Below are 13,090 nucleotides of genomic sequence, written 5' to 3'. Positions count from 1 at the left end.
GTTGTCAAACATGCTTTAAATTAACACGGTTTCCAAAATCTATGAACTCTTTCTTCCCTCTGCCTTCTGCACAACATTGTGGCTCTGTAACACACTTTACAAACTCTAACACACTCCTCAAAATGAACAAAACCACATTCAGAACAGAAAGACTGCAAATTCAATGCATTGAACCATACTGAAAAAATAATTAAAAAACATCAAAAAGATATTTTGACACTGGAATTGTATATATTTCAACATACAATAAAATACACTTTTATTGTCAGAGTTCTCTGAAATTTGCCTTGCATCTCGCAATGGCTTTATTACAAGTACCTTACACACCACATATACAAACAACACAAATTTAAATCACATATCACAATCAAAAGCACATCATCCCAAATTCAAAATATACCTCATATACCCTCACACCCAAATTAAACATCATTACCATGTGTCCTATCCATCAACTTATGCCCTTGATTAAGCAGCATAACTAACTGTGGAATAAAAAAGTTCCTGAACCTGTTTAATCTTATCTTTGGTACTCTAAATCGTATAAGAAGTTTGTTGGGTCAGACACTATTCTACTCGCTAAGCTTTCCATTCCTTTCCTATAAGCTGCCTTAAAATGGCCCTCTAGGGACTGGCCTACAATTTTGAAACAAAGTTGTATCCGTCTGAACAGCCTAGTTTGACAACAAGCCATATGGTCATACAGTATTTTATCATACTTTCAATCACTGAAATATTGAACAACATTAAAATTCTATTGTTTGCACAATATGATCTCAACTTCCGCAGAAAGTAAATCCATTGCAGACAGTCATTTTTAGTGTTGGAGATCGCGGGCCATTACCGTGGTGAATCATTGAGTAAAACCCAATACTGGTAAGCAATATAGTGCAGCGGTCATCCTTGGTTCACTGATGAGGATAATTCTGTATGGATGAAATGTGGATGATTTGTTTTAAAAGCTAGTGCTGAAGATTAAGGATTGAGATGGTCCCTCATGGCTTCCACACTAAAAGGTCAGGTTTGTTTACCTCACTAGTGTTAGGGGCCATCCAGAGAATAGTAAGTTAATATCCACTTTGTAATCTCTGATTATGAGCACTGTATTGTGATTTCAATACTAATGTGTTTTGGGTTGTGTTCTATTTTGTTTAAACTATTTATTTATTTTTTGTATACTTTGTGAAAGTAATTTACAGCATTATCCTCCTTGTCTGTGGCAGCAGTTAGAATAAATCTGTGAAAGGTTCATTTCTAAGCAAGGCCACATATTAATCATCAATGGTGATGGATATGATTCGTGAGGGAGCCCAAAAATAATTTCTGTTGTGTTCTTTGTATTAATAGTTAGAGAGCTTTTGATTACATCAATCTACCAATCTATTTACACTTCCTTGAAAGGCATTTCACCCCAGTTTCCAAGGCTAACAATGCTGAGTTATTTGAAAATTAGATAATAAATGTATTTAATTCTTGAGTAATGTATTCATTTGTATACAGTGTAAATAAAAATGGAGAACTAACACATCCTTGCGGTGCACCGACATTTGTAATGATGGAAAATTATTTAACATAGTTTTCCTTCATTCTCTGCACTCTGTTGGTTAAAAACTCCTTGTACCAAGATAAGATGGGAATTAATACCTATTTGGCCCATTTTCATCAGTAAGATGTGTAGGTTTTTAGTATTAAATGCAGAGGAATAGTCCAAGAAATGTGCTCTTATCTAGATTTAATCTCAATACTTAATGAACAAGTGTGGCTACTGCATCTTCTGTGCTATGACCATGTTTGTATGCAAACTGATAAAGACTTAATCTATTATTTGTTGTTTCATAAGATGATTTACTATGATCCTCTCAAGATTTCACCACTATGGAGGTTATTGCCACTGGACAGCCATGCTTTCATGATCACACACTCCCTCTCTTTCTACTGCTTTATTCATTACTGCATACTGCTGTATGTTCATCACTGCACAATAATATGATGATCATTAATGCATGTTTTTAATGGACCTTTCCTCAGAAAATGCTGATCTCTCAGTTGCGTGAAACACTGACAGAATCAGTAATTCTGTAACAAAAAGACAATAATAAAAACCATGAGTGATTTTACTGAAGATACTATGTAATGGAATAATTTAATGGTTTTGAATAAATGTGGTTCTATTATTTTAATAAAATCACTCACCTCACTGCTAGAACTCCATTCTCAGTCAAAACACAGACATTCTTTGTGCGATAGAAGGTATACTCCACCTGAGAGAGAGAGAGAGAGAGAGAGAGAGAGAGAGAGAGAGAGAGAGAAAGAGAGCATTCTGTTTATCTTTGTGACTTATAATGAATATTTAATTGGGTTTTTTCTATCTTTTGAGTCTTGATTGAGTTTAGAGGCAGGTGCTGGTAATATCCAGTGTTCACACTGTGGGGTGCAACAAATGGGATGATATGAGCTGAGTGTTTTAAACAGATTCTGAACTATTTCACATATTAATGAGATGTTCTGATTTGGTGGTGAGTGGAGAATGAGGTCTCAGAACCAAAAGGTAATGAGGATCGCTGGAAGAAAAGTTTAAACCTTGTGTGGTATTCTGGTCTCTGGGACCAGTTTTCAATTGTCAAACTCAGACTTCTTGACCTTGGCTATTTTTTTGTGAAGAACATATATCAGAGCACAATTTTAATGAACACACACTGTACACTCCCCCTACACAATTATATTATATACAGGATGTTCGAGTCCACTGGACCCACTGCTTATAAAAGTGTGTGCCTTCATTCTGTCCTTCTCCTGGCTGGGTGTGCGGTACAATTAAAGCACTGACACCTGTGATGGCTCTGATATTCACTAATTGTAAAAAATTACAAATGGACTAATAAAGGAACAAGTATTGTCATGGACAAGGTGCGGCACGGTGTTGTAGGAGGTAGTGTCGCTGTCACAAAGCTCCAGCATCCTGAGGCATCCTGACACGCTCCGGGTGACTGTCTGTGAGGTGTGTTCTCCCTGTGTCCCCGTGGGTTTCCTCCGGGTGCTCCGGTTTCCTACCACACTCCAAAAAAACATGTTGGTAGGTGGATTGAGAGTGTGTGTCCCTACACACTGGAACACATTATTTTGGCAGAGTAAAACTGTGCCAAATCGATAATGCAGAATGGTTGAACCGCTGTGGCCAAGAGCATCAAAAACCAGAGATCATCTTGAATTACAATGCCACAAAAGGAGGGTAGGACAACATGGACAAGTTGGTGACAGCCCACAGCTGCAAAAGGAAGACCCTATGCTGGCCACTGGTGATATTCTTTGATATATTGGACATCTCAGTGTACAACACCTTTCTCATGGCATTTTGGACCATCAACCTTCCAGTTACAAGGCTATGTCCCTAACCACTAGGCCATGGCTGCCACAGCTGTGGCCTGGTGGTTAGGGACATATTCTTGTAACTGGAAGGTTGCTGGTTCAATCACTAGAGCCGGCAGGTCATGACAGGAGTGCCGTTGAGCAAGGTGCCTGGGCACCATGGCTAGGGCTGCCCACTGTGTGCTCACTGCCCCCTAGTGTTCACTAGTGTGTCCAAATGTGTGTTTCACTGCACGGCTTGGGTTAAATGCGGAGAATTCCAGCTGCGAAGTTGCAGGCAGGGGTGGTGCAGCCACAAAAAGTGAGAGGTCGGGACAGAGGTCCACAGCATGAGAGAGGATGGGCTGTAAAAGAAGAGGCAGGGTGCAGTGAAACTGAAAGAGGGAGGAGAGTAGGATGAAGACACACATCAGGAGAGAGGGATGGCTGTAAAGGAAGAGGCGGGTCTAGGACACCTGCAAAGGGAAGGTGATTAGGAAGAAAATCCACGTCAGCACCTAAAAAGAGGATGAGCTGGAAGCTGGAGGATGGGAGAAGCACAGCAGCAGAGGGGTCAGGATGATGGTCCGCAGCAGCAAGAGAATGTGAGAGTTGTGATTAGAGGCTGGGTATGGCACGGCCACAAAGGGGAAGGGGTTGGGATGAACATCCACAAAGCACACAAGCTGCTGAGTTAGAAGTTGGGAGGATGAGGGGAAGGTGGGATGATGAGATGAAAGCGAATCCACGATGAGGAAGCCATGCAGTGAGGAGACTGCTTAGAGTACCCAGAGTGCAGAGCAGGAGGCAGGCATACAGCAGCACCTGTGGATGGGTGTGAGCTAGGTTTAGTGGAAGTTGGAGTCATGGAGTGGCGACTACCACTGGGGTAGGGGGTGGGATGATAAAAGGGAGGAGGTTGGGAAAGGGGCAGGATGATAAAGGGAGGGGTTGGGATAATGGGTAGAGGCAGAAAGAGAAAGGATGAAGGCGGGATAGGAGAGGAGAGAATGAAAGGAGCAGAGAGTTTGCACATTGCTGTCTATCAAGGCAGTGTTCTGAGGGAAGAAGGTGCAGATTCAGAATGAATGCTTAAACATGCTGCCTGCTTTCCGTTCCAATCTTTTCAAAACGTGACCATCTTTGAGGCTGGTCTAATGCCTTCCAGCTTGGACACAACAAGGAAGAGCAATAGGAAGATGAGGAACACTCGTTGAGTTGGGAGAGAAGATGTCGTGATTTCACATTGCTGCACAGGGGCTCTGAACACTGGCAGTCAAGTTAGCTGAATGAGTAAAGGGGATGCCGTAGCTTTGGAGCATGTTACTGGAACGCCAAAGCTGTTCAGCTGGAGAAAGAGGAAGCAGGAGGCTCGATATAGAGGTGAGGTTGGACTCTGGACATTGTTAGGAGAAGCAGGGTCTGCACTGCAGAGCTTGTAGCCATTGGAGCAGTGGGGAAGCAGGCATGATGACAGCAGATTTGCATTCTCCAAACACGAGGCAGTCCCATAACTGTTTTTGCCGGAGAAAGAAAAAATAGAAAGCTTGAGGCCATGGTGGAGATAAAGGTGGGGTTTCACTCTGGATGCTGCAGGGTAGTCCTGTAGATCTTTAGCCGGAGAAGGGGGAGTAGGAGGCTCAGTGGGCTTGATGGTGGCCGAACATGGCTCCAAATCTGAGGCAGAGGATCAGCATAAACGAACCCAGAGCGGAGGAGTGAGCTGATATTGTGAAGCAGTCAAGTTGAGGTCCGTCCCGTGAGCCAAATGCAGCAATTTTGTCCGACGTGGAAATGATGTGAGTTTGCTGGGTATGAGAGGAGTTCGTGCGTGGTCTTACTCCCAAAAGTTATTACATAACTTCAATAATAAGAAAACTGTGTCAAGTTTTTAAGTGATTTTTTCCATTGTTCTGAGTTCACTGGCGAGTTGTTCAGTAACTGTAAAGGTGAACATCCTGTATTTAGTTAGACAGAATCTGATACTGCATTGCATATGATGTATATTTTATGCACATATGATATTAAGAGCAGCATTAAGAAATATGTATCTTCTCTGAGTTTATACAAATGTTCTATATCTGTGCTCCAAAGAGGGAAATGTTTAGGATAAGCTGCCAGTAAGGACAGGAAGTTACACAATTTTTTTTTCTCTCTCAGTCCCTTGAATGTGCAAATGTAAACCAAACTTCACATTTACCATATTTGGAGGAGTAAAGGACCATATAGGGAAGAGATGACCAGAGATACGGGAGAGAAAGATATGACCAGAGATAGGGGAGAGAGAGATATGACCAGAGATACGGGAGAGAGAGATGACCAGAGATACAGCGAGAGAGAGAGATATCACCAGAGATACGGTGAGAGATGACCAGAGACACGGCAAGAGATGACCAGAGATATGGGAGAGAGAGATGACCAGAGATACGGCAAGAGAGAGATGACCAGAGATACGGCAAGAGAGAGATGACCAGAGATACAGGAGAGAGAGATGACCAGAGATACGGGAGAGAGAGATGACCCGAGATACGGGAGAGAAAGATGACCAGAGATACGAGAGAGAAAGATGACCCGAGATACGGCGAGAGAGATATGACCAGAGATACGGCGAGAGATGACCAGAGATAAGAGAGAGATGACCAGAGATACGAGAGAGAGAGAGATGACCAGAGATATGGGAGAGAGATATGACCAGAGATACAGGAGAGAGATATGACCAGAGATACGGGAGAGAGATATGACCAGAGATACAGGAGAGAGATATGACCAGAGATACGGCGAGAGATGACCAGAGATACAGGAGAGAGAAATGACCAGAGATACGGGAGAGAGATGACCAGAGATACATGAGAGACATGACCAGAGATACATGAGAGACATGACCAGAGATACGAAGCGACATGACTAGAGATACGAAGAGAGATGGCTAGAGATGATGCTGTTCTTTGGTCAGATGCTGTTCTTTGGAGAAATAAAAATGTATTTAATCTCTAGACAGTGTCTGGCAGAGATTGTTCTTCATCATCCACAACTTATTACTCATTTAAGATTGGATTTTTAAACACAGCCCCCTCCTGGCAACACTTGTGCACAAAAGGTAGTGTCTCTGGTAGTTGGCGTGAGTGTGTGAAACTGTCCACTGGGAATAGGTTTCAGACTAACTTCAATCGGATAAATCGGTTACAAAGAATGGATGAATGAAAGAATGAATGAATGAATGATCACCTCTTGCTCAGGGTCACTGACAATTTGACTCATCAGGTTGTTGAACAGCTGCTGGATTTCATTAATCCAGCCATAGCCCTCTGAAGCGGTGCTCCACATCGGTTTGTACTCTATGTTTGTATCCATTTTTTCTGTTTCTCCTGGAAATGTTCATAAATAAATTGCACTTAATATTTTTGATATAATACAACTTTTAAAATTCTGACATTTTCCAGTGAGTTTTTAAATACCATTAGAATATTTCTTTAAAAAGTAGGAAACCCCCAATTTCATATTTATGCAACAGAGCATTTACAGATATTTAATGTGTACATTTTATAAATCATCACCATCGTCATCAGAAGATCATTCAGAATCAGACTCACCTCTGCGTGTGCACCTGAGACCACGGAGAGATGGTGTGAAGGAGGTTTTATAAACATTTAATGTTCTGTACAACGTCCTTTCACTTTCATTGTTTTCAGTGAGTTAATGCTCATGCTATTTTACATATTTGAACTGGTTTGACAGGTGTGGGAGCATGCTTCAGTAAATCAGCTCGTGATGAACATTCTCTTCATTTACAGGTCCACTCCAAAACACTGAAGCTCTTTCTTTTGGGGGATTTCTACCCAGTTCAGTTCTGCTGTGTTCACTAATAGAGCGACTGTGGGAGAGGTAGAGCGCTCTTACCCACAGACATCCACAGTTATAGAGAACTGAACTCCTGATTTCTCTGTGATTGGGATTGTGTTCTTTTTTTTCTCAGATTATAGAAAAAAGTTATGACAGAGTAAGTTTAAAGTAGTAACATTTTAATAAATTAATTTAAACACTTAAAAAATAAATAAATGTATGATGGGAGTTCTGCATCAGCTGAGTGAGCAAACTGTGGCTAGAGTGAGGTACTCAGACAATCAGAAGAAAAAACCTTTCTACAAGTCTAGAGTTCAGCATCACTTCTAAAAGTAATTTTTAATATTTATTTGAAAAATTATTTATAGGTTTTGTATAACAGTTTAGGTTTATGTTATGGGCTATGTTTAAGAGTTACCTAACACACACACCTATACGTATCTGTTTTTTTCTTTTTCAAAAAAAAAAAAAATTACAATAGTCTATATGAAAGGTAAAATGAAAACATCAATTTAACTGATTTTTTTAAACCTTGTGTGAAGAAAAATAAAGAGAGAAATCAATTATTAAAATTAAAATTAAAAAGCTGCTGAATAAACTCAGTTAAACAGATGTATAGACATTGAATAACTAAAAGTAACATGAACTGATTTCGTTTAGAGAAGCGTTTTAGGAAATTCCGCGTTCAATGAATTCATTAAAGCTTTTGTGCAATCACTGGGAGGACCGCATTCTTTAAGAGAAACGTATATTTCTGACCATGCCTTTATCTGGTGTTACATCTACAAAGACTTTGTTGATGTAATTATCCAAACATATGTAACCATGACAAAGTGGTCATGGTTTATTTATTTATTTATTTTTGTAGCCACCACTAGCAGAGTCAAATGTTTTTGTAAATGTTTTCAGTAACTGATTTCACTAAAGAGAATTCACATCTTGGACACACTTTCTGAGAGCGGCCTAAATCAATAATATTACAGCTGTTAATACTATATTTTCTACCACTTCCTCCGGGTGACTGTCTGTGAGGAGTGTGGTGTGTTCTCCCTGTGTCTGTGTGGGTTTCCTCCGGGTGACTGTCTGTGAGGAGTGTGGTGTGTTCTCCCTGTGTCTGCATGGGTTTCCTCCGGGTGACTGTCTGTGAGGAGTGTGGTGTGTTCTCCCTGTGTCTGCATGGGTTCCTCCGGGTGACTGTCTGTGAGGAGTGTGGTGTGTTCTCTCTGTGTCTGCGTTGGGTTTCCTCCGGGTGACTGTCTGTGAGGAGTGTGGTGTGTTCTCCCTGTGTCTGCGTGGGTTTCCTCCGGGTGACTGTCTGTGAGGAGTGTGGTGTGTTCTCCCTGTGTCTGCGTGGGTTTCCTCCGGGTGACTGTCTGTGAGGAGTGTGGTGTGTTCTCCCTGTGTCTGCGTGGGTTTCCTCCGGGTGACTGTCTGTGAGGAGTGTGGTGTGTTCTCCCTGTGTCTGCGTGGGTTTCCTCCGGGTGACTGTCTGTGAGGAGTGTGGTGTGTTCTCCCTGTGTCTGCGTGGGTTTCCTCCGGGTGACTGTCTGTGAGAATGTGTATCTGTGTGTCTGTGTTGCCCTGTGAAGGACTGGCGCCCCCTCCAGGGTGTATTCCTGCCTTGCGCCCAATGGTTCCAGGTAGGGTCTGGACCCACAGCAACTGAATAAGCGCTTACAGATAATGAATGAATGAATGAATGAATGAATGAATGAATGAATTATTGGTCATATACAAAACCAGCATGGTAGCGACAGTGTGTACAGTGATCTGAGCTTATTTATAGTGTTTTATTTTATTGACTGGTTTTACACACATTGTTAATCTGAAAATGTTTTTGATTGGATTCTGGTCACAATCAAATGACCTAAAAACAACAAATGATTCAACATTAAAAATGTGAGATTTTGGATAAGGGAATGGTGTCAATTTAACAACACATCTATAGCCATTTTTGAGTATTGTTTTAGTGGAAAATAAAATTGTACTAAACTTTTAGAGAATGGTACAGTGGAGCTGCAGATTAGTGAATGTTCGATACCACAGATTTCCTTTCCAATCCAATTCTGAGTAAAATTCAGTCTGGTATCAGGGATACTGATCTGATACCTATACTTTGTGCAAATAAACCTAATTTGTTTGGTAAATCTAAAAAAAAGTAGTGTATTTCAAATCGTAGCTTCATATGTAATTTACTTTAAATGATCAATTCTTTAGGAAACCTTACCTGAATAAATCTAAGCTTTTTTGCTTATATGAGATTATCTCAGTGAGAAACACTATTACTCCAAGCTGAACTCATGCAGGTATTTGTCAGAACTTTATTTTATGTTATACTTCATCAATCCTATGATGGAAGCTTGTCGCTTGCTTCCTGGGGCTCAATGAAACCCAGCTAGCCCTGAGATATGAATTCACAGCCCTATGGTCACTAGCTCCTCTCATTTCACCAGGCTACCAACCCCCAGGATGGCAGAGCTTAAAGCCTCATCGTGCCTGTGGCCTGTGTTGTAGACATGATTCATAAGCAGACAGACACTTTTAAGACTCGGTTAGAGGCAATGGTGACTGGCAGGGTTTTATATGACAAAATGGAGGTATAATGAAATGTTATAGCAGCCCTGAATGTTTCTTTTGTAGGGGCCTGTCAGGGTGCTGGTCCAGCTCCGTCCACCAGGGGGCGGCAGCAAACCAGCAATCAGCCTTGACACCTTGCACCTGTTCAGCCACCTATAAAGGCTCCAGGATCACAGCAGAATTTGCTGGCTCATGTGTTAGATGTCAGCTGGTATTAGTACTTAACCACTCATCTTTTCTCTGTTTTCTCAGAAGGCTGAGAGGTCTCACCCTCCCCTTCTTTTCTCTGTTTCTTCTTGGAAGACTGAGAGGTCTCACTTTCCTCCTACTATTTGGAAGTTACTCACCAAACCTCAATGTTCTGGAGGTAGCCAGTCTCCCCTGGTATAGTTTTCCCACCCAAACTTCTTCCCTAATACGGGTAGATTTGGGAATATTTTCTTCCCTCAGCTCTTTTCCCTTTTCCACCACTGTTATTACCCACCTGTTCTCAGGTTTCCAATTGGTTGGGGTTTGTACAGTGGTAGTGTGTTGGGCTTATAACACGATGACCTGGATTCAAGTCTCACTTGAGATGAAGTTAATAGCGCCTAGTTAAAGCCCGGTAAAGGCAGACTAAACCCTTTCGTGCAAGGCGTGAGGCCTGTCTTTGGACTCTACATATAGACTAAGACACACCAATACAATCAAATGATTTATTTACCCAAAACTTTAAATTTACTTTAACATTTATTGTGATCTTTAAAGGAAACTAAAATTCCAGACTCCCACTGCACACGAAAACAGATATAAACATGGATTTCTGATGTTCATTTCCAAAAACAAAATTAGACAAAATATCATTTTATCTCATTCTTTAAAGTGAACTCTGACCCCGGATGTAAAATCAAGAGTACAGGGTTGACAGACATTTAAAAATATTTCATTACTGTAATAAGGCTGGTGATAGTGGAGTCCTAAATGTTACAACAGAGAGCCATTGTAAAAATATTAAATTACCAAATGCAGAAGGTTCTCCAGCAGAGAGAACCGCCCTTTTAATTTGCAAAATAACCATTTAAAAAAACAGCCTGTATCAAAGAACCTGTGAAGAACATTTGCTTTAAAATTTCCATGTGGTGTTTCATTTCCGCTTAATGGTGATTTTGCTCCTGAGGGAAATGGGGAAAGAAAATTAATGACAATATTGACGAGTATTTTAATTGTGAAGGAAATGTCTAAAGTCTGTAATAAACATTAATAGATCATTTTAAATGAATCACTCACTGTTTAATGTTCATTCCATTTGGAAACTGAATTTCTGTCTTTGTATTTGTGACAGTAACCGGACCTGTACGGGCAACATTGTTTGCAATAGTGTCAAAGTTTGCAGACATTCCCTACAAAGAGAAGAGCATGAGGGAGGGAAGAAAGGGATGGAGAGAAAGAGAGGTCAGGACGACAGACACTTGGTCAGACAGACAGCTACACTCAATTACATCAAGGAAATGAACAAACAAAATCACCTCATCATCATAGATCTGTAAACCAGCCTGCTCTTGATTTGTATACGGCACAATCTGGTTCCTTTGATAGCTCTGGTCATTGTATGAATACTGCCAGCTCATCTTTCCTTCTCTCTGTAAATATTATTACAGCACATTGTTTTATTGATCAGATTAAGTGGCCAACACATTCTTGCAGCTGATGACAATGAGAAAAAACGGCATCCTGTGCAGTGCTTATTTAAAAACATAAACCATTTAGTAAGGGTGTGGTGTACAGAGGCATGGAGGAGGATGTAAGTGCAAATTTAATATTATGTTAGTTTTATTATGTTAAATATTATAGGATGTTAATATTTATACAAAATGAATAAGCAGAAAACCAAGAGAAGGAACTAACAATTAGGGAGGGATAATAAAGAAAAGAAAGACTAGGAAATAATACTAAATAATAAAATAAATAAATAACTGAGTCTAAAGCCAGTCCTTCACAGGGTGACACACACTCACACCTATGGACACTTTTGAGTCACCAGTACCCCTACCAATGTGGGAGAAAAACTGTCATATGCGGCTCTGAAGAGTTTTTTATACTGTCCCTATCCTGTTGTGTGCTGTATGTCTTTTTCTGGACTATGTGTTTTGCTTTAGTCTCTTTTTGTCATGCACTTGGGAATTTAATGGGATCAAAATCTCATGGGAAGTTTTTGTGGTTACCCTGGTTTGTCAGGTATTTTAGTTTATCTCTTTCCAGAGGCCATGTGGGATCTGGAGGGGATTCAGGAAAAGGAGCTGTTACTGTTTGGACAGTCATTTGTTCATCATGAGCTGAGATTCTCTGGCTCTTGGCATCCTTTGTCACTGTTGGAGTGTGAAAGGTGCTGATTGTTTTTGTGGTCAGGTGTAGTCTACAGGAACTGTGGTGCAGGTGGATCACCTTGAACAACCATGACATTAAGAGGAGTCTGATTTACACCCCACTGATTAAATTGGTCAGACGTGCCAGTCTCAGGTGCAGGGGATCTTGGGACATGCTCAGTTTCACCTGAGGTGTCTGAGAAGAGGTCAGATGCTCCTCTTTACAAAGGTGCGAAATCATCTGTTCAGTGCTTTCTGGAATTTCTGTGCTAATTCTAGATACTTCTGACTCATTCCCAGCATCTGGGCTTTCACGCTGGTGCCGGTACTCATCCCTGTTCTCGTTAGTCGAGTTAGGACAGGGGCTTTTGTCTAAGGTTTCGTCACGTATGTGCAAGTTTTGGGGACCTCCGTTGTCCACCATATTTTCCTTGGGTATTGGATTCTCGTGTCTACTGGCTGGGAATTTACTCTGACGGTGCCCTGACATTAACGGATTAACCCAGGGGTTTGAGTGATGTTAGGTTTCACCTGACCATTGAGGAGTGGAGTAATTATAACTCCTACTGGATTGCAAATATTTATTGTTCTCCTGATTTTCTCTAAGCCAGTGAGATGGAGCGGGTTTTAGATACCATGATTCAGTCCTAGTGGCTTCCTCTAGCTCCATGGGGGAAGGCATATTAAGTCCCAAAATGTCAAATTTCTTATTAGAAATTAATAAAACATAATCATCTCTACTACACACACCAAACTCCTCATGGTCATCCGGAGCAGGATTGGAACCCACAACCCCAGGATCTGTGTGACTGTGACACTACCTGCTGCACCACCCCAGCATTCAACATAGTTTACCACAGTATACTTTCTGAAAATACAACTCATAAATACACTTTGTTCTTCACTCGCTCAAAACACAAATATTACTTTTTAGAAAAAATCCTTTTAATTTTATGTATTTGTTGTTGTATTAATTGCAATTACAT

General features: G+C 40.9%; 1 long non-coding RNA gene across 1 annotated transcript; it reads right to left on the bottom strand.

The window, feature by feature from the left end:
• Window positions 1-260: 260 nt before the first annotated feature.
• LOC136692887 (uncharacterized) lies at window positions 261-6,981 on the bottom strand. The gene is made up of 4 exons (XR_010801992.1): window positions 6,936-6,981; window positions 6,571-6,710; window positions 2,194-2,261; window positions 261-2,076 (listed from the first exon to the last, which is right to left on the bottom strand). It is a non-coding gene; the product is annotated as an uncharacterized lncRNA (long non-coding RNA).
• Window positions 6,982-13,090: the final 6,109 nt, after the last annotated feature.

The sequence above is a fragment of the Hoplias malabaricus genome, chromosome 3, assembly GCF_029633855.1.
Source record: "Hoplias malabaricus isolate fHopMal1 chromosome 3, fHopMal1.hap1, whole genome shotgun sequence".
Lineage (NCBI taxonomy): Eukaryota > Metazoa > Chordata > Actinopteri > Characiformes > Erythrinidae > Hoplias > Hoplias malabaricus.
This window is presented reverse-complemented; position numbering and strand designations above follow the sequence as displayed.